The sequence below is a fragment of the Phascolarctos cinereus genome, unplaced genomic scaffold (assembly GCF_003287225.1).
Source record: "Phascolarctos cinereus isolate Bilbo 61053 unplaced genomic scaffold, phaCin_HiC Scaffold_8;HRSCAF=390, whole genome shotgun sequence".
NCBI lineage: Eukaryota > Metazoa > Chordata > Mammalia > Diprotodontia > Phascolarctidae > Phascolarctos > Phascolarctos cinereus.
The window spans coordinates 15,427,200-15,448,746 of NW_027556291.1; the positions used below are offsets into that span (position 1 = coordinate 15,427,200).

Sequence of the window (21,547 nt, forward strand, 5' to 3'; positions counted from 1 at the left end):
GCCATGTGGCATCACTACAACATGTGGACAGATTGCCATTTAGTGCAAAATTGGTGTTTTCTTCATTTTTGTACTGTCAACATATGTCCACTAATGGGAAAAGTCACCATGCTCTTATAGCAAATCCCAAACTATTTAAAAGTGAACTAAAATCCAATTTTAGTTAATTTTACAAAATTAAATGAAAATACTAATAAGCAACTATACTCATGTGCATTCTTTCCAAGCAGATGACCCCTTTTAAACTAGTGTCAACTACAACCACTTAATATACAGCCATATCAAAATTCTATGGTCTTCCAAAGGATTGCTAACTTCATATATGGGAGTGCTGTCATCATCCAAAAACATGTAACTACAATGAAAGATATATTTACACCTTGACTTTTTAAGGAATACAGTTGAAATCCCTGGGCCTGGATTTTTAGGGCTAGCTGGACATAGACCTACTAGCTAGACTCCTTGTCCCCCAAAAATTGCCCCACTGCCATGATGTCTGAAATTTCCAACTCATTCACTCATTTAGGTTAAATATTAAAGGTTATTGAAATCAAAAGGGAAGGTGGATGAGACATTAAACCTTTACTGGTTATTAAGGAATACTTAAGCTTGAAGTAGCCTAGCAGATCATGAGCTTGCCCTATAAGCTTAGGACCAAAGGAACCAGACACGGAACAAGTGAATTTTTATGGGGGAGGAGGAGGGAGTGAGCAAAGCAAGGGAAGGCCCAGGGCAGGGAGCATGGCTCAGTGCTGAACAAGGGCACTAAGGCAAGAGACAGAGATATAAAGGAGCAAAGATAAGCATAAACTACTTCACACCACCCCCTAACCAGCAGTTAAGACGTTGTCTGCCACAAAGCTGTTTGCCTCATTTCCTCTTACTGAGAAAACAAGATTTTTCAAAAGAAACAGAGAGAGGATAGAATATGTTCTCCTAAGGAAAAGAGAGGATAAGCGAAAAATAAAACTCTTCTCAATGGAAATATAGGGAACATTATAGCAAACACGACTTTATTATGCTCAGGAAGCAAATTGAAAAAAAAAAAACAATCCAGAGACTAAATGCTCTTAAACAGAACAACCCATATATAGCTGAAGTTCAGACCATACTCTCCAAAAATACATTTACTCTAATAAAAATCAAAGAATGTTTGCACTAGAAAAGGCTTTGGGGATGATCTAATCCAACCCCACCCTCATTCTATAGACAAGAAAACCACAGCCCAATGAGGTTAAGCTATCATTAATATTTTTCATAGTTATTATATATTTGTAAAAGGACTGTGTTAGTCACAGTTTTTAGATAAACCTTGAAATGGGCCTTCTGCCTTTGCTTTCTTTTACATCTGAAAAAATATATAATTTGTTTGCAAATCCATGAACTATATGCTTATTATCTCTTACTCATATCATGTAAAGTGACTTGTGCTTGAAAAATAGGATTTTTAAACATTGATGTACAAGAGATGAATTAATTATCATTGCCAGACTCAGGCAATTTCTTCTTTGCTCCAGAGAATGATGAATCTTAAAGAGATATACCAACTAATGGAAAGTTCTCCTATTGATCTTTTGTACCCTGAGACAAGTCTTTTTTTAAACTTTTTCCTTTAATAAAAAGGGACGTGAAATTGGGTAGACTACAAAACCTATGAGTAGATAGCAAAGCTGCAGCAAGACAAACACAGATTTCTAAGTAACTTATTACTTTACCACTTAAACTATCCAAGAGGTTAGAATAAATGTTGTCTACCAGCAAAACTGAAAATTATAGAAGAGAAAATTTTGGACAGAGGTCTTGGCACAGTTGTATACATATCGAAATTGTGGTGAGTATCCAAGAGAGTTGAATATCACAAATCGAATGGTTACCTAAGGCTGATCCTCCTTTCTAACTGAAGCTCTTAGTTATAGATTGAAGGCAATCGAACTCATGACTCCACCAAGTGGTCTGCATCAGGATAGCCAGAAAGGTGGACTACTAGAGTTTCTCATAACTCATCCCCTTGTCTGGGTAGGCATTGAGGAAGAGAGAGAAAAGAAATGAGGTCTACTAAGATCCATACTTTACGATCCAATGAGAAACACAATCTGCAAGTCCTTATTAGAACATATAGTGGCAGACGGAGTAATCCAGCCAGTGTCCTGGCCATAGTGGCCAAAGTGCTCATGGAAACTATACCTCCAATATGAAGTACCTAGTTTACCACTGGTTTCAAACCATTCAGTATCTCACCTAAGCTTAATTCATCCATGAATGTGAGTAGAGGACACTGTGGTGTGACTTTTAAGTAACCTGATATCACCAAACAGATTAATTCGTATAGGTGTAAAATGGCATTTGACCCACTTAATCTTGAGGATTCGTTTTTGTTTGTTTGTTTTAATATCAAACTGATACAGGCACCAGGTCATTCTATACTTCTTGTTTTTTTCTAATACAACTGTCAAAATGATCATTTTAAACTTATTTTTTGTCAAATAACTACTTTTCAGTTAGACATGTGATAAAAATAAAATGTTAATCCCTTGAAAAATTTTACAACCTAATGTAAATATTTTTGCGAGAAATGCTGACAAATACTAATTTTTATATGTGGACAGCTCATTTGCTAAAAAAAAAAAAAGGCACCTACACCCTCAGGTGCAGTTCATGTGTTTAAAAAGGAAAATAAAGATCAGTAAGAACATCTTCCTCTAGACCACAAGAACTTCATCTTCCACAGAGATTCTACTAGCTAATGGCAGTGTTTATGAATTCTGACAGTTGAAATGCATGGATCTCATTTCCAGCAAAGGGTCAGGAAAACTTTATGGAATGTGAAATGATTTCATATAATGCAAGAAGAATTTTTTTTAAAATTTCATTTGTGAGTGATATTTATGTCCGGATTCACAAATGAGCTTTGGAGTGGTAAGCCTGGGGCAAAAACTACTGACATAGGTAAGATGGTAATGCCTTCTGAGACCTTTGTTTTTTGTAGGGATTTGGAGAATCAAAGAAGGGAAAGTTTGTTTAGAGTATTGAACCCCCAAGAGAAATATTTCAGATTTTGAGAAAAAAGAAAAAGACATGCTTCATCAAATAAAAAGCTATCTTTTTTTGTATATTGTTCTGGGGAAGGAACAGCTGAGCCACCTTCTAAACTTTAACATTTTTGACATATGCACGTGCAAGATACCACTTCAGTGCCGATCAGGAGGTACTAAATAACATAGCACTTTCAGAGCTATAAATCTAGTACTGTTGCCCAGAAGAAGCATATAGTGCCAGTAAGTACTAAAAATAGTTCCAGAGAGATTGGATTCTAAAACTGATTAAATAAAGGCTGTTTACTGTGTTGTTCAGAGAATGCTGGGGAAAGACTAAAAATTTATTTCTCTGCTTTTCCACTGCTTGATTTATCAAAAACCAGCCCAATTTTTTCATTTTCTGTTTTGTCTACTACCCTTGACTGATATACATCTGGGCCTAAGAAATGGAAGAAAAAAGATGATAAAATATTTTCCTCTACCTCAAGAATATGACTTTAGAAGGCTGCAGCAGAGATAAAGGGGAAAAAATTATTCTCAATGGAAATGTAGGGAGAGCTCCAGCAAATACAACTTCATTACACTAAGTATGCATCATATTATTATAGACACCTCATTAAAGTCCAATAAGGGGGATAGCCACATACTATAAAAATCTGTAAGTGAATGTGGTGATATGGCTTCCAACTCCATCATTCAAAAGAAATTGTTCTCTCCAGAGGTACCAATGATCTCTTAATTGCCAAATCTGATGGCCTTTTCTCAGTCCTTATCATACTTTATCTGCCTACTGCATTTGACATCGTTGACTACCTTTTCCCTCTTGGACACACTCTACTCCCTGAGATTTTGTGACAGTACTCTTTCCTGATCCTCCTTCTACGTATCTGCTTGCTTTTTCCCTGCCTTCTTTGCTGACTCACCATCCATAATATGCACCCCAATTAGGAGTGTTCCCCAAGGCTGTGTCCTGGGCCCTCTTCTCTTCTCTATCTTGGTCATCTCATTGGCACCCATGGGTTTAATTATCACATATCCAGCCCCAGTCTATCCTGAGCTTCAATCTCATATCATTGTCTATTGGACTTTTCAATCTGGATATCCCACTGATGTCTCAAATTAAACCTATGCAAAACAGAATTCATTATCTTTCCTCCAAAACCCAAGCTTCTTCAAAATTTCCTTATTTCTGTCCCCATTCTTCCCATCCCTCAAGTTGACAACATTAAAGTCATCTTGAAAAAAGGTGTCAAATTTGCTGCCAGCACACCAGAGTGCAATGGTAATCAAATAAAAATGTAATTGGTAAATGTTTATCATAATAAATAAAATACAACAAAATGTAGAAAATGTTCATTTGTGGTTTTCTAAGTCAATATGATGGCTGGCAGGGATCCCTTTCTGTTTGACTTAGACACCACTGATCTTCAAGTCCTCACTTGCCCTCAGCCCATTGCCAAATCATGCCATTTTTACCTCTACAACATCTCTCACCTCTGGCTCCTTCTCTCTACTCAGACTTACCACTTGAGTTTAAACCCTCCTCACTATTTGTCTTACATTATTGCAACAGCTCCTTGGGTCCTTATTCCCCACACAGCTGCCAAAGTGGTTTTCCTTAAGTGTAGGTCTGGCCATGCCACTTCCCTCCTTATAGGATTATGGAATCATTAATGTGGAGCTAGAAGTCGATTCGTGCTGGGGCCAGCTTGAACTGGTTCATGAGGACTTAGTGCTAAATTGTCATAGTGAGCATTTATGCTTCAGAAATCGTCAAACACTACAAATCAGGGCTTGATTTCTGGTTTTGTTCATCGTTTGGGCATAACAAAGTAAAGGCAAAAATATTAATAACATATATTAAAAGTGCATCACGCCTACATCGTTTCTCAGGTTGATATTTACCAGCTTGCTCCTGGCTCAAAAGGTGCTTAATATTCATTAAGGCCAACCCTTTTCCTTTTCAAGATGAAGAAACTTAGGTCCAGAGGGTGACTTTCCCAGGCTCATTCAACTAGTAAATATCAGGGGGTCAGATTCAAATCCAGTTTCTCCTGACTCCAAGTTTAGTGTTCTATCTACCACACTAATAAATTCCAGGGGGCCCCTATTGCCTCTAAGATTAAATATAAATTTCTCTGTTTACTTTTTAAAGCCCCTTGTAGCCCAGCTGGTCCTAGACCCTCTTTTCACCCTTACTGGACATTATGCCTCCTCTACAATGAGAATCACACTCAGGTAATCCAGGCCAAACTGCCCTTCTCTGAGCTCGTCACACATAACACTTCATCTTCCATTTCCCATTTCCCATTTCCCTCCTCTGTGCCCTTGTTCTACCTCTCCTCACATCTGCCTCACAGAACTCCCTTATTTCTTCAAGGCGCATTTCAGGCACCACCTTCTAGATCACCTTTCCCCATTCCCCCAGCCCCCATCTGCTCAGACCCTCTCTCCCAAACTACCTTGTATTTATTTGCATTTATTCTATTTGTATTTATTTGGTACATAATTTATATGTACTTGTCTTTCCATTACAATTCCAGCTACTTGAGGAAAGTGATTGCTTCATTCTTTGCATTTTTATCCCCAACACTGAGCACAAAGTCTACGTTTAATAAATGCTTACTGATTGATCCTTTGACTAGTAAGTATGATGACCAAGCTTGGCTCCAGAAACTAGATGAGGAAATGTACTCCCCCCTCTTCTTTGCAAAGTTAGGGAACCACAGGTACAGAACATTGCAGACTGGCAGACTCAAGTGACGTGTTGGTTAAGTTTGCTAAACTATCTTTTCCCCTCTCTTTTATTGCTCTGTATTATATAACAGATGACTAAAAGCGATGTTAAAATTAAAATTTTAAAAAGAGAATTTAAGACAGAAATTCTTCACTATGATGTGATCCTTTAAATTGTGCATATCATCTCTAGAATACTTGTTCTAGCACACACAAAGAACATCGTTAAAGGAAAAATAAATCTGCCAGTAAGCTGGCCTGGGTCCTAATCCTTGCATTATTCTGGTTGTGGACTCTTCATAGCAATTTCTCTGCTGATGTCAATGTTTCCAAGTTTGAAAATTGGATAGCACTCCTATCTATCTCCATGGAATACTATTCAGAAAACATCAGAAATCATGGTTGTTTTGCCGCAGCCTGGTGACAGCAAATAGGGATGAGGATTGATTAAGGATCATCATTGAGGCAAAGGAGGTGGATTGACTAGCACAAGGATGAGTAAAAAAAATCAAAAGCATGAGAAGCTATGAAATGTTAAAAGACCTAGAGAAAGGCCTTTCGTGTGAGAACACTGGCAAGGGGTGCAGAGGATGTGGTATGGATGAGGAATAATTTTCATGGATGCAAGGGATGCCTTTATGAAACAAATCACTCAACTGGGGATTCTTAACCCTTTTTCTAACATGGGCTTCACTTTGGCTGTCATCTGGTAAAGCCCATGGCCCTTTTCTAAGACCCCTTAAATACGTCAAAGAAAATATATGAGATTACAAAGGAAACCAATTATACTGAAACACAATTATCAAAATATTTTTTAAAAACCCAAACTCTGGGGCAACTAGGTGGCACAGTGGATAGAGCACTGGCTCTGGGGTCAGGAGGACCTATGTTCAAATCTGGTCTCAGACCAGACACTTGACATTTACTAGCTGTGTTACCCTGGACAAGTCACTTAACCCCAATTGCCTCCCAAAGGAAAAAAAAAACAACCAAACTCAAAGACCTCAGGTTAAGAACCCCTGTGCAAAAATAATGAAGTATGAGTGCATTCAACAAACTTTTATTGCCTTATTGCAAGGCACTTGAATTTTTTCTAAAACATATGAGTTTATAAGCTTAATTTGGTGGCTTAATAATAGCTTTAAATGGGAATAAAAAACTCACTATAAAGAAATACCTAGAAGTCAGAGATTATGCCTAATTTCAGATGAGATAACACATTTAAGCACTTTTCAAACCTTAAATAAATATAAAGTTGCTATTATTATTATTACTATTATTATTATTATTATTATCTACTTGCCTTGCATAGCACCTAGAATAGTGCTATTCACAAGCAGGTGCTTAATACATATTTTTAATGATGTAAAGGCAATCAAAAGATTAGCATGATGCCTTTTCCCACAGTCTTTCCTCAGTCTTCATGTTGGAATTTGCTTTCTTGAATATAAATAAATGATGACCACTTAATACTGTTTCCTTACTTTTAGCAAGAGCCAATTCTATTTCGTACAAGAAGAAGATTTAGCCTGTACAGAGGTACAATATTCAAAAAAGAATAAGATCTCTCATAGAGAATTTATTTTCTTATGGTTTTCTGAAAGAAAAGTCTAGAAGAAATCACTGAATACAGGTCAAAGAACTGAAACAAGGGAGCTGTTAGGTTGTTAAACTGAGAGCCTCTTGAGTCTTTCTTATTATTTTCCTTATTACAGTCTTAGGCACTAATTAACCTTAACAGCTACCCAGAAGAAATGTCCAAACAATCGTTGCATACTAATATGCATATGAGTGTATTCACTGTCTATGCTCTCTCATTTTTGGTACCTGCATAGGCTATCAATGCTTTACTATATAGGAAAAGCTCAACATATATAGCATTTTACTTGAAGATGACTGTATATTAAAATGTGTATGTATGTATGTGTGTGTGTGTGTGTGTGTGTGTGTGTGTGTGTGTATATATATATATATATACACACACACACACACACACACACACATGTACACACTCACGACTCCTCATGGCAAAGAAATGACCCTGAGTTTCTGAAGGTCATTGGCAACAAAACAGAAGCCTTGACATGTCCTACAAAGCTGTAAAAACCAGGGACAGCATATCCTTCAACCCAGAGATCCCATTTCTAGGCATTTTTATCTTTGACCCAAATGAAATCAAAGATTTAAAAAAGGCTCCATAGACACCAAAATATTTATAAAAAAACTTTTTTTGTGGTAACAAAGAACTAGAAACAAAGTAGATGTCCACAGATTACAGAACGACTAAAGAAATTGTGGAAGATAAAGGTAGGGGGATATTAATGCACTGGAAGAACCAATGTATTCTTTCAACATGGAGAAGTATGGAAAGACATAAAAAATGATAGAAAGTGATGTAAGCAGAACCAAGAAAACAATGTACATAATGGCAACACAAACTTTGGTCCCTAGGAATTGACTGAATGAATCTGAGACTGAAAAATACGTTGTATGTAATCATCTTTTGTTCATGAAATCCCAAAGGACCTGTTTCTCAAATTGTGGCATAGATTATATACCTAGGGATGTCCAGATCCAGGGATCTGGACTGTTTTCTTTAGAATCAGACAGGTCCCACACATATCACATTAATTCCTGATTGGGTTCCATCATGATGGAAACCAAGACTTCAGGTCCATGAGCTTAGAAAAGGCAGAACATCTTGCTTTTCCATCTTCTTATAACTAAGTCATTGAGCAGTCAAATATTAGACATGACTGATCAGGACAGTCATGATCTCAGTAATTTCTACTTAGGAGAGTTCCTTCAGGATGGTTTTAGAAAACCTTTCCTGAAATTGATCAATCCAGGATAGCTCATTAAGATCCAGTTCTTAAAATAGCTCAATGGCTATCCTCTGGCATAAGTACTATTATACTACCAGCAACTGGTAACTTCTTTGCATTATGGGTCTTCGGGAGCCAGTCATAAATCATGAATGAAAGCTCTAAGAACATCTAACACTGGGTTGGGGTCAATGAGTTAAAGGGTGACCCATCAGCAAATGTAACCTTTGTGTTAGAGCAAGTCCTGAATCAATATTGTGGCAAAGTCCGCAGGCCTCAGTTATATGAAAGTGGCACATACATTTGTTTGCACATTAAAAGGTAACGAGTCTGGTGTTCCACTGAATGTTTTGGGCAAGCCAGCTAAGCATTTCCTCCATTAAAGTACATGACTAAGAATGTTTGCAGCCTGGAGTTAGTCCACAAAGGTAATAGTCTTCAATTACTTAACATGAAGGAACACAAGGCTTAGTTGCAGAGGAGGGGGAAAAGTCCATAGTTAAGGTAAGGGTACGTAGCTGGCTGCAAAAGTTCATTGTGGTTAGATAGATTTAGGACAGAGCACAAAGTTCAAGATAATTAGAAGCAGAAAGGCTAAAAGACAGAGGGTTGGCCTACTGGGCAAGATAGAGCCTCAGTCAAAGGAAATCCAATACCAAAGAGAACTAGCTGCCTCCTGCAGATGTTTCACTGAACTACCCTAAAGATCCTTTTATCTTTGGAATTCCAGACACTCCACAGGTGGTTTCACCCTCTTAGTCAATATTTCTTGTCATTAAAGGGGCCTGACCCATGTGCTCTGGCTTTAATCTTCATCCCTAGCAGGTGTCAGGAGCTTGAGGTCATCAGGTACAGATGACACATGGAAGTCTTCTGGATGGTATCTAAGATCTTTAAGGCAGTCCTCAGGGAATTCTATATCTTCAATTGTATCACAATTCTGGTTATCATTAGTGCATTCATTCCAGAATTCACCTTCCCTGACCTTTATCTCTTTTGGTTCATGGGCAGGGACTCCAACAGGTCCTGAAGCCCCATAAGGTGTCTTTTTTATAAACATACAGAACCATCAAGGCAAAACCACATTTTTTTTAAAGCAGGTGCTTGCACACAATTAAAAGCTAATTAATTTTACTGAAATCTATAACCTGATAACATTATATTGTTATATTAATGGATAATTGGCATAAAAGATGCGCCACCATCCTTTACTGGAGAAAAATGTGATTTTATTATGAACGTATCTCTTCACTATGAAAAGAAATATCTCCATGAAAGGGGAAATAATTTTATAATTCTAGTTTTTAGAAGATTTCCCCTTAATTACAATGACTAGCTAAAATGTATCTAATTATACTTTAGGGATAGCGAGGATAAAAATGCATATGCAGATAGAGATAGATGGCTAATACTTCCCTTCAAAGTAAAATATTTGATTGCTTTAGGTGTCATATGATTTAGTCATATGCCACCCCTCATATAACTTAAAAACCCTTTACTTTCTTTTTTCTAAAGTCAAGAAAATGGTGGAGTACTTTATACAAAGTCACAAGTATATTTAGATTTCTAATAGCGGTACCATCAATGCCAGGTCCTACAGTAACTGAGCTTAGGGTGGTGGCGATGGTGGTGGTTTTGTTGTTGTCCCTGTTTAACAATGACGATGATAATGATGATGATAATGGTGGTGGTGGTGATGATGATGATGATGAAGATGCTGTTGTTTGAGGAGGCAGGTGGAGAATTAACCAATTGTCTTGGTCCATCAGTCACTAAAGTCTCTGACATCCTGGACTGAATGGGAAGCTGATAAACTAAAAGAATGAATGCTTCTAAACCCAGAAAACATCTAGGTCAATAAAATCCCACACAATTCATTAAGATGGTTCTTTGAATGTAATGTAGGTTGGTTAGATAAGTCCATTGGTGCCTGAGAGGTACTACATACTAATACCACTATTATACCTAGTGATTCTACTCCAATCCCAATAAAGTGCCATCACTTAGAACAATAATCTGAAAGTTTTAAATTCAGAAGAAATCTAATTTTACAAATTTCCCTGAAATGTAAGGGAAATATAAAAAGGGAGCAGACTAATACGGAGTGAAGCTCCTATAAGAATGTAAGAGAATCTAACAATAGACATTTCCTATGCAAATAACCATTAAAGGAGAAGATTACTTAGGGCAAGGTAATGGCTGAAGAAGGAAAAGGTGGTACAAAATTCATACTCTATAGAGTATGAAGGAGCATCCCGTGACATTAAAAGAAACGCAATTTTAAAAAAAAGACACTTTTAGATAAGAGCAAAAATGTAAAAGCAAAAAGAGGGAAAGAAAAAAAGATTGTAATTTGACTTAGGCACACCATCAGAAAGGAAAGCAACAATATAGAGCATATTAATGGAACCAGCGATTATGTTTCGATGGCATAAAAAAAAGGAATGTAAAAGGTGACAAGTGATGACAAAGAATTCTGTTTCAAATATCTGATGGGCTTCCTTCTTGTTGTTTCTACGAAAATGTCTTAAATGCTGAATTCCAGGCTAAAATAGTTTCCAAAAGACAATGAAACTAAAGAATTCATAAAGTTTGACCCAGGAATATAAGTAGTATTTTAAAGCATTTCTTGTAGGAATACAAATACCCCACTAATGTTGGTAGATGCTGGTATCAATTGTTTATATGCCACTTTGCTTATTCCAAAGTCTAAGTAACTAATTTGTCCAGAATGACTAGTAGTGATCATCAGGACAGAAAGAACCAAGCTGGCACTATTGGCCAGTCCCACATGTAGATGTGATTTTAACCTACACTAAGAAAAATGTCATGGCCAGATTTCAATTTATCATGTTGAATATTCAGAAAGCATTGAACTGAGTTATTTACTTATGACTCATAGCAAATAGGCCACTTACAAGTTTTCATAAAGAAAAATCATAAAGGGACAATAATACTGAGTCCTTCCTCCATTGTATCAGAACGATGGTACTGATTATTAAATACTTCATGAAATTCCCTCTTTTCCATGCTTTGCACCTTCAAAATGTTCTGAATATCTCCAACCCAAGCCAGGGATTCACCCAATTCTTCTCCTTTATTCAAAAATCTGATAAAGAGGTGGCCCTTTTCTTCACCAAGGCCACCCTTCTCTATATGTACCTTTGATCTATTCCTTCCTGACTTCTCTGGCAAATTGTTCCCACAATTGTCCCTTCCCATGCTGATATTAAATCTTTCCCTTTCCAGTGGTTAATTCCTTGCTGCCACAACCAGATCCAAATCTCTCCAATCCGGAAAAATACTGCACTAGGCCCTATCATTCCCTCAAGCTATCACATATAGTGTGTGTGTGTATCTTTCCTTTCACAGCCAAATTTCTTGAAAGAGCAGTCTATATGCATGACCTCTACTTCCGCTCTCTTAATTTCTTAACCCCATGCAATGTGGCTTCCAACCTCATCACTCAACTGAAGCTGCCCTCTCCAGAGTTACTAATTATCCCTTAACCACCTAATCTGATGGCCTTTCCTGAACCTTCTTTTCTCTTGATCTCTCTTCTGCATTTGGTACTGTTCTTACCTCTCTCTTCCTAGATAGTCTATCCCTCTGTCCCCTCTGGTTTTTCATGAAAATGCTCTCTTCCGATTTTCTTCCTACCTTTCTGAACACTCTTTCTCAGTCTCCTTTTTTTGGATCATTATCCATTTCACACCTACCAATTATGTGTGTACCTCAAAGTTCTGTCCTAGGCTTTCTTCTCTTCTCTCATTATATTTGCTTCCTTGGTAATCATATCAGCTACTATGAATTTAATCATCATTTCTCTACACATGACTGGTAGATCTATATATGGAGCCCTACTCTCTCCCGAACTCCAGTCCCACATCACCAACTGTTGGAAACTTTGAACTGGATGGTGCCATTGACATCTCCAACTCAATTGTCCGAATCTGAAACCGTTATCATCAGGTATCACTTTCTATATGAAGCCTTTCCAGACTTCTCCCAGCTCCTAGTGCCCTACCTTTCAAAATCACTTTGCATTTATTTTACATATTTTCTGTGTATGTTTATTAACAATTATGTCTTTTGCCATAGAATCTTTGAGGGCAGGGAATGTTGCATTTTTGTCTTTGAATTCTCAGCACCTAGCCGAGTACCTGGCACACATTAGGTACTTAATAAATGCTTACTGAAGTATGCATTGCAGTCATTTGTTTGGGTAAGTTTTCAGTACAACCTTGCATACCTTTTGCATTTCAGAACCTCTCACCACCACAATTCTACTTTAATAACCTGGAGATTCAGCAAAACACCACCTGAGTATACCCACACCAAGAGGATTAAAACCTTCAAGGACACAGTCAAACACTACATTATCTAGACACATAATCATACTGAAAACACCTTTCTGCTTTTTTTTTTTTATCTAGTGGCCAGCACACATGACTGTATCAGCTAAGACACTCAGGAATATAATTGGGTATAAACAAATCATATTTATGTATTAGAATCAACCTAGCAAGAAAGAACCTAGCTTTAGTTTCTAAGACTATCCATTTCCACTCTAGGGCAATAAAATATCTGTAACTAAACATATCATCGTAGAACTCATCTGTCTCATATTAATTACACTAAAAACACCAACAATCATCACTGCACTGCACTAAATTCAAGAAAATGTACAAGGGCCAATGCCGCTAGCAGGCAAAGCTTTGGACTTAGCTTACTTGTATGCTGAGCCATGGCAGCAAGAAATTAATTTCCATTTTTTACCAGTGAAGTACCACCTAAACAGCAGCAAGGTTTACTACACAACGGCTTGGAATTGGAGGTGATAAAATCGATCTACAGTTTTTGAATGTAATTGAAGAATTAAAAGCAATCTAAATAGTTTAATGAACAGGCCACCCAGCCAAAGAATAAGAGAAATCCGATCTCCTCAAGATACCCTTTGGAGTTCAGCTAGCACTTCCAAATAAAGCTCTGGGGCACAGTCTTAATTCAGTCAGAACAGAAGCCATTGCTAATTGGAGGAGAGAATCAAGAGATGAAACTGGGGGGGGGGAGAAGAAGAAGAAGTGAACTAGATCACGTCATTAAATTGGATTTTTATACATTTTAAACATTATAAAAATTATTCTACTTAGTGCATATGAGAAAAAATCCACAGGTCTGGTTTATTAATAGTATTTTTCAGTTGAAACCCCATTTCTCCCCTCATCCTTTCAGAACTGAAAAAAGAAAATACTATGTAAAAGCTTTGAGTTCTCATGGAGTTGAGAGATTGCTCCAAACAGTAATTAGTTAGGGAGACCAAGTAGGAAGCCAGTGAAATAGTTCAAGAAAGAGGCGCCGAGGGCCTAACCTAGCGTGGCATCCATGGGAGTGAAGAGAAAGGAGATTGTGGAGCTAGAAAAGATACAATTTGACAGGTGATCAGACATGTGTGGAGAGTGAGAATGAGTAGTCAAGGAAGGTATTGAAATAGTGCAAGTGAGACTCTTAGGTGTTTATCATGTGCTAAGTACTGTGCTTGCACTGGGATACAAAGGCAGGCACTGCCCATAGGGGAGATAAAATAATGGAACTACTGTGAGTTCTGACCATAAACCCGGAAGTGTGTGCTCCAGTTAATTCTAAAAGCTGCCCTGACTTCTAGGTTATCTGAATTGGTTTGCTCAGCTCCTAGTATAGAGATTTACCCAAAGCAAATGGAAAACAGGGAAAGAGCTGGAGGGGAAAAAACAAAACAAAACAGGTAGACATATTTAAAAATAAGCACACCCAGATAATCCTATTCATTATTCCTTTGCAGATTTACAAATCAGAGCTGAACTCTGCAGGCCAAATCCCATCTACTTCCCTGTGGAAAGCCATCTGGGCTAAGCAAGATGGCCAGTTAGTGATGAGTTAGCAATCAGTTTGGCCCAAGGAAATACCACAATAGAAGCTGCCCATTTAAAGAACTACTGATAACCGAAACAGGAGAAGCCAAGACAGTTATTCATGAAACAGCAGTTGATAAACTCTTAATTCTGTGCTTCCCCAGAGTTATCTACAAAAAACTCTCCCTAACTCATTGTATCATCAAGACACACCAGAGCTGTTACCAGTAAAAGGAAGCATCAATAATGACCCTCCTCTGACACTGAGATTATAGATGAATGAAGTTCGTCACAAAAACTTTAAGGGAGTTTAATGGCCACAGAAGATGAACAAATAATCAAGGAACACTGTGGCAAAGTAGGGGTCAGCTTGTTGAATGTGTATATGCATATTTACATACAAATATTTGAAGAATCTGTAATTGTCATCATGAAGAATTCCTGATGAATGAGATATCACAAGCCATCACTTCTTTCTAGGTACCTCACATACATGAAGACATGCAGATATCTTCATTTCTTTTGTAATCCATCACATTTTTTTTTAAGTTTTGGAATAGCTTGCTAGTTTAGAGAGAATTTTATTTTTTTTCTTATTCTGAGGTTAACAAGTTACTTCATCAATTGCATTATACAAATCTGGCCTGGTTTTGTTTTGTTTTGTTTTGTTTTGTTTGTTGTTGTTGTTGAGAGCCAGATTCTTGCTTCTTCCTCAGCACTAGACAAAGTCCTTGGGGAACCAACTCACTTATTCAAGCATCTTTTGTCCAGACAAAAAACTATTTTAAGTGGGTGCTTCTAAGCAATCTGCCGTCCTAATTGAGCTGCTTGGCTCCTTCAAAGGTTGACTCTAGTAACTTTCAGACTTAGACTTTGGGATATATTTTAAAATAATATGCCAATTCTTATTCCATATAGTTTTTACTTTGGTTTGATGGTATTATTCTTAAGAAATCTCAACAGACAACTGTTTTTCAAATAAAAATAAAAGGATAGGGAAATGAAAAGGGAACCAATTTTAAGAGGAATGCTAGAAGACATGAATTTGGTAAGGTAATACTAAATGGCAGAATCTCTAAGGCAGAAAGCTTTCATAAATTAATGGTCATAGTAGGCAAAAATAAATGAGGAGAAAGACATATTCAAGAGATAAGCTAAAACAGGTCAATGGAAGATTTTTTAAAAATTGAACTGAATCCAAAAACAAATGGGGAGCTGGTGGCATTGATTGAGAAAGAAGAGTAATGCTGTCATAATTTTTCTCCTGAATAACTTGATTGATATTCTATATGGTTAGGAAGTCACCATACATATTTTATGAAAGATGATTGGGATGGCAAAAAAAAAAAAAGTAAAAATAAGCCTTTTCGAGATCATTAGTTTTTAGAAAAAAAAAGGCAAATGGTCTAAATTTGTTTCTAAAATAAAAACTTAATGTTTCCAAAGCCTCTCCAAAGAGCTCAACATTTTATATATTTTTTTCTAATTTTATTACTTCTAAAAATATCCCTGTTATTCAGGTAGAGAAATATAATTTACTTTATTATGTGGGAAATAAACTGGCCAAAAAGATTATAACAGCAAATGAAAGCATTAAGGGGAAGAATGGAATCACCATAATCATCCAAAAGTTATTAGTTTAAAAATATATATATGTATATGTATATCTATCTATAGATACTCATATATTTATAGGTCTGTATCTATCTATCCTTGTAGGCAGGGTCTGTCTTTACTTTTTTAATTTACAGTCTCAGTTCTTAACACAGTACTTGGGACCCAGTAAGCATTTTATAAATGCTTTTTCATTCCAAAATAAAAGTTCTTATTCCAGCTCCAAAGAGATTTTCAAAGGCCACAAAGTTCATTATTATGAAAATTATGAATTGAGGATAGATAAACTAGTAACCCCCTTACTTCTTTGCTGTATCCTCTAGACCCTGTGCATAATGGCTAAGGATGATTGTGATCAGGAAACTTCTTCCATCTAATCAAAATATCTTGATGAAATAGGAGACAATTTTTTTTTTCCTTGGTGTGACCTCAGCGGCAATATGGGGAACAGCAATAATTCTTCATAGACCTATGTGTTCTCATCTACAGAGATTTCACTCAAGAACTTCCCAGCCTATTCTATTCTGAAAACAGATCTTAAAAATTTTAAGGTTTTCAGTCATTTACTTTTCTCTCCTCTGGAAGGAGGGTGGGTTAGAGATATCTGAAAAGTCCCTTCCAAGTTTACCATCAATGTTTCTGTAGGATTCCCCCCAGAAAAGAACTTCATTACTGGGCCAGGCCAGCTAAAACTGTAACTCTGTGGTGAAGCCAAGGGTACAACTACTATCTCCAATATGATACTGAAACAGCTTAATCACACTGGGTCCTATTTGCCTCTTACTTTCATTTCACCACCTTTCTGTGGATTTGCTTTTTCATCAAATGCAATGAGCGTGTCACTTAACTGCCCTTGACCTCAGTTTCCTCCTTTGTAAAATAAGAAGGTTGGACTTCATGGCCTCTAAGGTCCCATCTAGCTCTAAACATATGATTCCATGATTCTATGTATGACTACAGGGAACTTTCCATACTGATTATGAACTTGCAGTTGAGTCACATACATATACATACATACATACATACACATGTATACACAGCTATGCAAACACATATACAAATATATGTGTGAGTAGACTAATTCCAAAACAGATTCTGCCTAGGTGACTTTAATTAACTCACAGGTTCTCAGTTTTTTTAATCTGTAAAATGAGGGAATTGAATTAGATTGTCCTCTAAAGGTCCCTTGCCCCTCTAAATCTGAAATTCTATGATCTTTTATAATCATTCTTGCCTATCATGAACAAAGAATGTTATATTTCAAACCAATATTACTTGTGGTCAAATTATCTGAATTAAATTGAACTGAAGTGGGGAAAAAAACAAATTAATTTTTATATGGATATCATTGCCATGACAAACACCATCATCTTTGCTAATTTTTTTAAAAACCATTCCTTTCAGCATAAGAATTAGTGGGAACTCACATTCAATATTTTTGTGGCCTATAGCTAGAGATTTTATTCCCATAACACGGTTGGGCCAATGATCATTATTAGGTCACTCCCTTCCAGTATGGGCATATCAATATATCCTCAGAAAGCCACACTGAGTTAAATCACACGTTATTGTTCCACCATGGTTATTGTGAAAATCAGAGCCTTAAATATAGACAGATACACTGGATTTATCCTTGATTTTTGACTTACTGGAACTGTCTTTGCCCAAGAGCCAAGTTCTCCTCTAATTTTCTGCCATTACTCTCAAGGGATGTTAAGATAATGGTAACTGACAGTATTATAGTTGTAATGCCATAAAACACCACAGAGGAGCAAATGGCAATGCTGTAAGGACCACACCTGCAATTACTAAACACAGCTTGAGTTGAAATGAGTTAAGGTATTTACTTAAAGGGCTGCCTCAAGGTAGGAAAAGGACAAGTCAGATAAAATTTTGCCCCTGAAGAGTGCCCGAATCACCTTGCATGAGTGAGAGTACCCACTCTTGAATTTGCCTTCTGTCTAACTATACTCAAAGTACATTTTGGTGAAGTTACAATAGCATTTCAATGGATAGCTTTTACAAATAAATCAGGCCTTTTCTTTTAAGATATCTCCACGTATACATAGAATGATGGAGAGGAGTGAGAGGATGGGGTATTTCTAGTATTTCTAGAGATTTGCCTAGGACACTAATGTGTTTCAGGAGCAGGATTGGAAGCCAAATTTTCCTCACTCCCAGGCCAACCCTCTCCTATCCATGAACGGCATCATCCTGTTTCTCACATACAACATCCACCCATATTGGCTTCCAATGTTGTTGTTGTTTATCCTTCATTTTTGAAGAGGAAGATGATGTCATGACTCCCAAGTGAATTGGATTTAAGTGAGGGAGGATTGTGCAAAGTCACCAGCCTCAGTTTCTCTTCTGGAGCCATCTGGTTCCAGTGGCAAGATATAGATCACGATGACTGGAGATGGCCCTGGATGCAGTGGGAGACCTTGGCCTTTTTAAGCTAAGGTCTTTCCCAGGTCTCAGTTTGACTGAGGCAAGGCCCACTCAGTTATAAAGGCTAGGTAAGAAATGAGGCAAAAAATGACCTCTTTTACCCAGTCAAAAAATAATAAAATCAAATTAATCTGGGAGGGGAAGACCCTAAGGGTTTTTGGCCAAAATAGAAACAATTACTACTTGCATTCACTCTGAGCCATCAGGGCCCAAACAATGATCAAGTAGGCTTGGGCTGGGACCTAATTTTGGCCAATCAATGAAAGCCAAAGTGCACTGAGTTTTAGGGAAAGCTAATAGGTTGGTAAGAAGTGCTTACAAATAGACTTAGCTTTTCCCTTTTGAAGTTCCATACACATCAAATGAAAAATTCTCCAAAGCTTTCCCCTTACTATTCAACTTGCTAATGCCTGCCCACTTCTTTTTGAGTTGAATGCTTTTTTACCTGTCAACTAATAGACATTTAGCAGGACTGGGTTGCTGAACTCATGCACTGAAATTTGTAAAGATTATAAACATATGTCTTGTTTGCAATCATTAGAGGCTTTGGTAAAGAAGTAATTGTTCCCATAAGGCAAACTACCAAGAAAAAAAATAATTTCAAGCGTTGTAATGAAAATCTAGTACAAAGTTCTTAAATGAGATTGACTTCAACAGCACCCCTCCTCCTCCAACTTCTACCTGCTTAGAGAAGCTAAAAGGTACTTCAGTAAAGATCTATTAAAACTTGATATGTGGCCAAAGCAATTTATTTGATCTATTACGCTATTGCATTATTTAATTATTCACACTTTGGAGATTGATTTTATGAAGAGGATTGTACACTGATAAATATGAAGGCAAATGATTATTAATTTCTTTTGTATCTAACTTTAAAATAAGATCGATTTTTCATGAACATTGTATAGTTTTGTCAAAAATATTTCTAAGATGAATAGTTCATATCCATTTATTTAGTTTTTTTTTTTGACTAGGCAGTGGGATTAAGTGACTTACCCAAGGTCACACAGCTAGTAAGTGTCAAGTGTCTGAGACTGGATTTGAACTCAGGTCCTCCTGACTCCAAGGCTGGGGCTCTATCCACTGCACCACCTAGCTGGCCCCATACCCATTTATCTTAGTAAAATTTACACCATCAGCCAAACAAAATCAGAGACTGCCCTCAATATAATTGGCCTGATTTTCTTTTATGAAAAACGTCTGATACAAATATTATGCTTCAGCCTACTAAGGGGGCTCCTACATAGCTGTTATCGAGGTAACGTGATCAGTGTAGACAGCTGAATAGGATAATTCATGTCAAACAAATTCACTTAATGTTCACTTTGAGGCCTGGGTTATCTGGTTTGGCTGTCTATGTTGATCAATATCAGGAGATAATTGCCAACTCTGCACTTCATTTTGTACTTTGTAGACACAGCCTGAAAGAATAAAAATCTGTTGGCCAGTAACGTTCTTTAATAGAAAAAAAAAGTTGCATATTTCTAAGGTTGAACTCTAGGCAAAATAATTTGAGATTTGGCTTTAACATCTTTTGTCCCTCAGATTGTATTCAGACACGATGATTTCATGAAAAAAATTAAGCATCAAATTGCTTCATATGAATATTGAGATACTAAGATTAATAAATCTCAACGAAATTCCCTTAAAACTCAAAAATACCTTTCGCTATTACTTTGTGTCAATGAGCTAACTGATGTGACGTGCATATATTCAAGCATTTAGCAACTCCATAATACGCTACTTCCACCAGACTTTGAATTGATACCTCTGAGAACAGTTATCTACGCCTTCTGTCACATACTTCTTGAGGGATTGTGATTATACCTGAGGACAGTAGCGGCTTACTAATGTTAATTAGGATTCTTTAATAACAGAAAAGCAAGGTAGTAAAAAAAAAACACTACTTAATCCTATTAGTATTAAGGTCTAATTTTAATAAGACCTGACCGCATTAATAAAGGTCCTTTCAAAAGAGGAATGAGTTTTCTGTTCACATTTATTTTCACTACAGAATGTGGACTTCGATACTCCAAGCTTTTACTTTTACTACTAAAAAAGCCCCAAATATATCATTCCAGTGTACTCTCTTGTGATCCCAACACAGCCAAGGAAAAAGCTAATCTGTCCCAAATGGGAGGAAATGTTATGAGGAATTATAGCTCCTAAATCTGGTTGGAGAGCATAACAGCCACTCAGAGCTCCACTTTCTTCAGACAACCACACCACCACCAAACGAAAACAAGTATGGAACAGAGAGTTCATCTACTCCAACCCCCTCATTTTGTAAATGGGGAAAAATGAGATCAATACATTAAAACCGTCATGAGTCTTTTAGAGGCAAATTAATATCTTTTTTATTTTGTTTTTTTTTTCCTTTTTGGTGAGACAATCAGGGTTCAATGACTTGCCCAGGGTCACACAGCTAGTAAGTGCCACGTGTCTGAGGCCAGATTTGAACTCAGGTCCTCCTGACTCCACTGCATCACCTAGCTGCCCCACAGATGAATATTTTTCACAAAGGGTAATGGTGCTGATTGTTTTCTGGTTACATCTATTCCCTTCTCTTCCCTTTCTCTAACTTCACCCTTTTTCAGGACTTTCTTGCCTCTCGCCTGGACAATTATGAAAGCCTTCTAAGTAAGTCCCTCTGACTCTTGCCTCTACACTTAATTCAGACATAATTCTGTATTGATTTTATTGGAATTATAATTTGTAAACCGAGGTCCTTAAATGCTTGATGGCTCTGTGACCTCCTCAATGGGGGAACCTCCTCCACCAATACAAATTACAGTGCATACATGCATTCTTCTGTGTGACTCTTGTCCATGTCCTCTTGTAAATTTCCCTAGGGAAATGGGCAAGCAATGTGCTGAAATTTTTTTAAGGTATCTTAGCTCCGAGAACCTGAAAGGACCTCAGAAGCCATTTCGTCCAGCCCTCACATCTTAAAGATGAGGAAACAATGGAGTGAAAGAACTGGGCATCTGTAGTTCTT

At 37.1% G+C, this 21,547-nt stretch overlaps 1 protein-coding gene across 1 annotated transcript in view; it reads right to left on the bottom strand.

The window, feature by feature from the left end:
- The window catches only part of LOC110198644 (protocadherin-11 X-linked-like), a 552,081-nt gene that overhangs the window by 524,551 nt on the left and 5,983 nt on the right, over window positions 1-21,547 (bottom strand). The gene's annotated exons all lie outside the window — the stretch shown is intronic.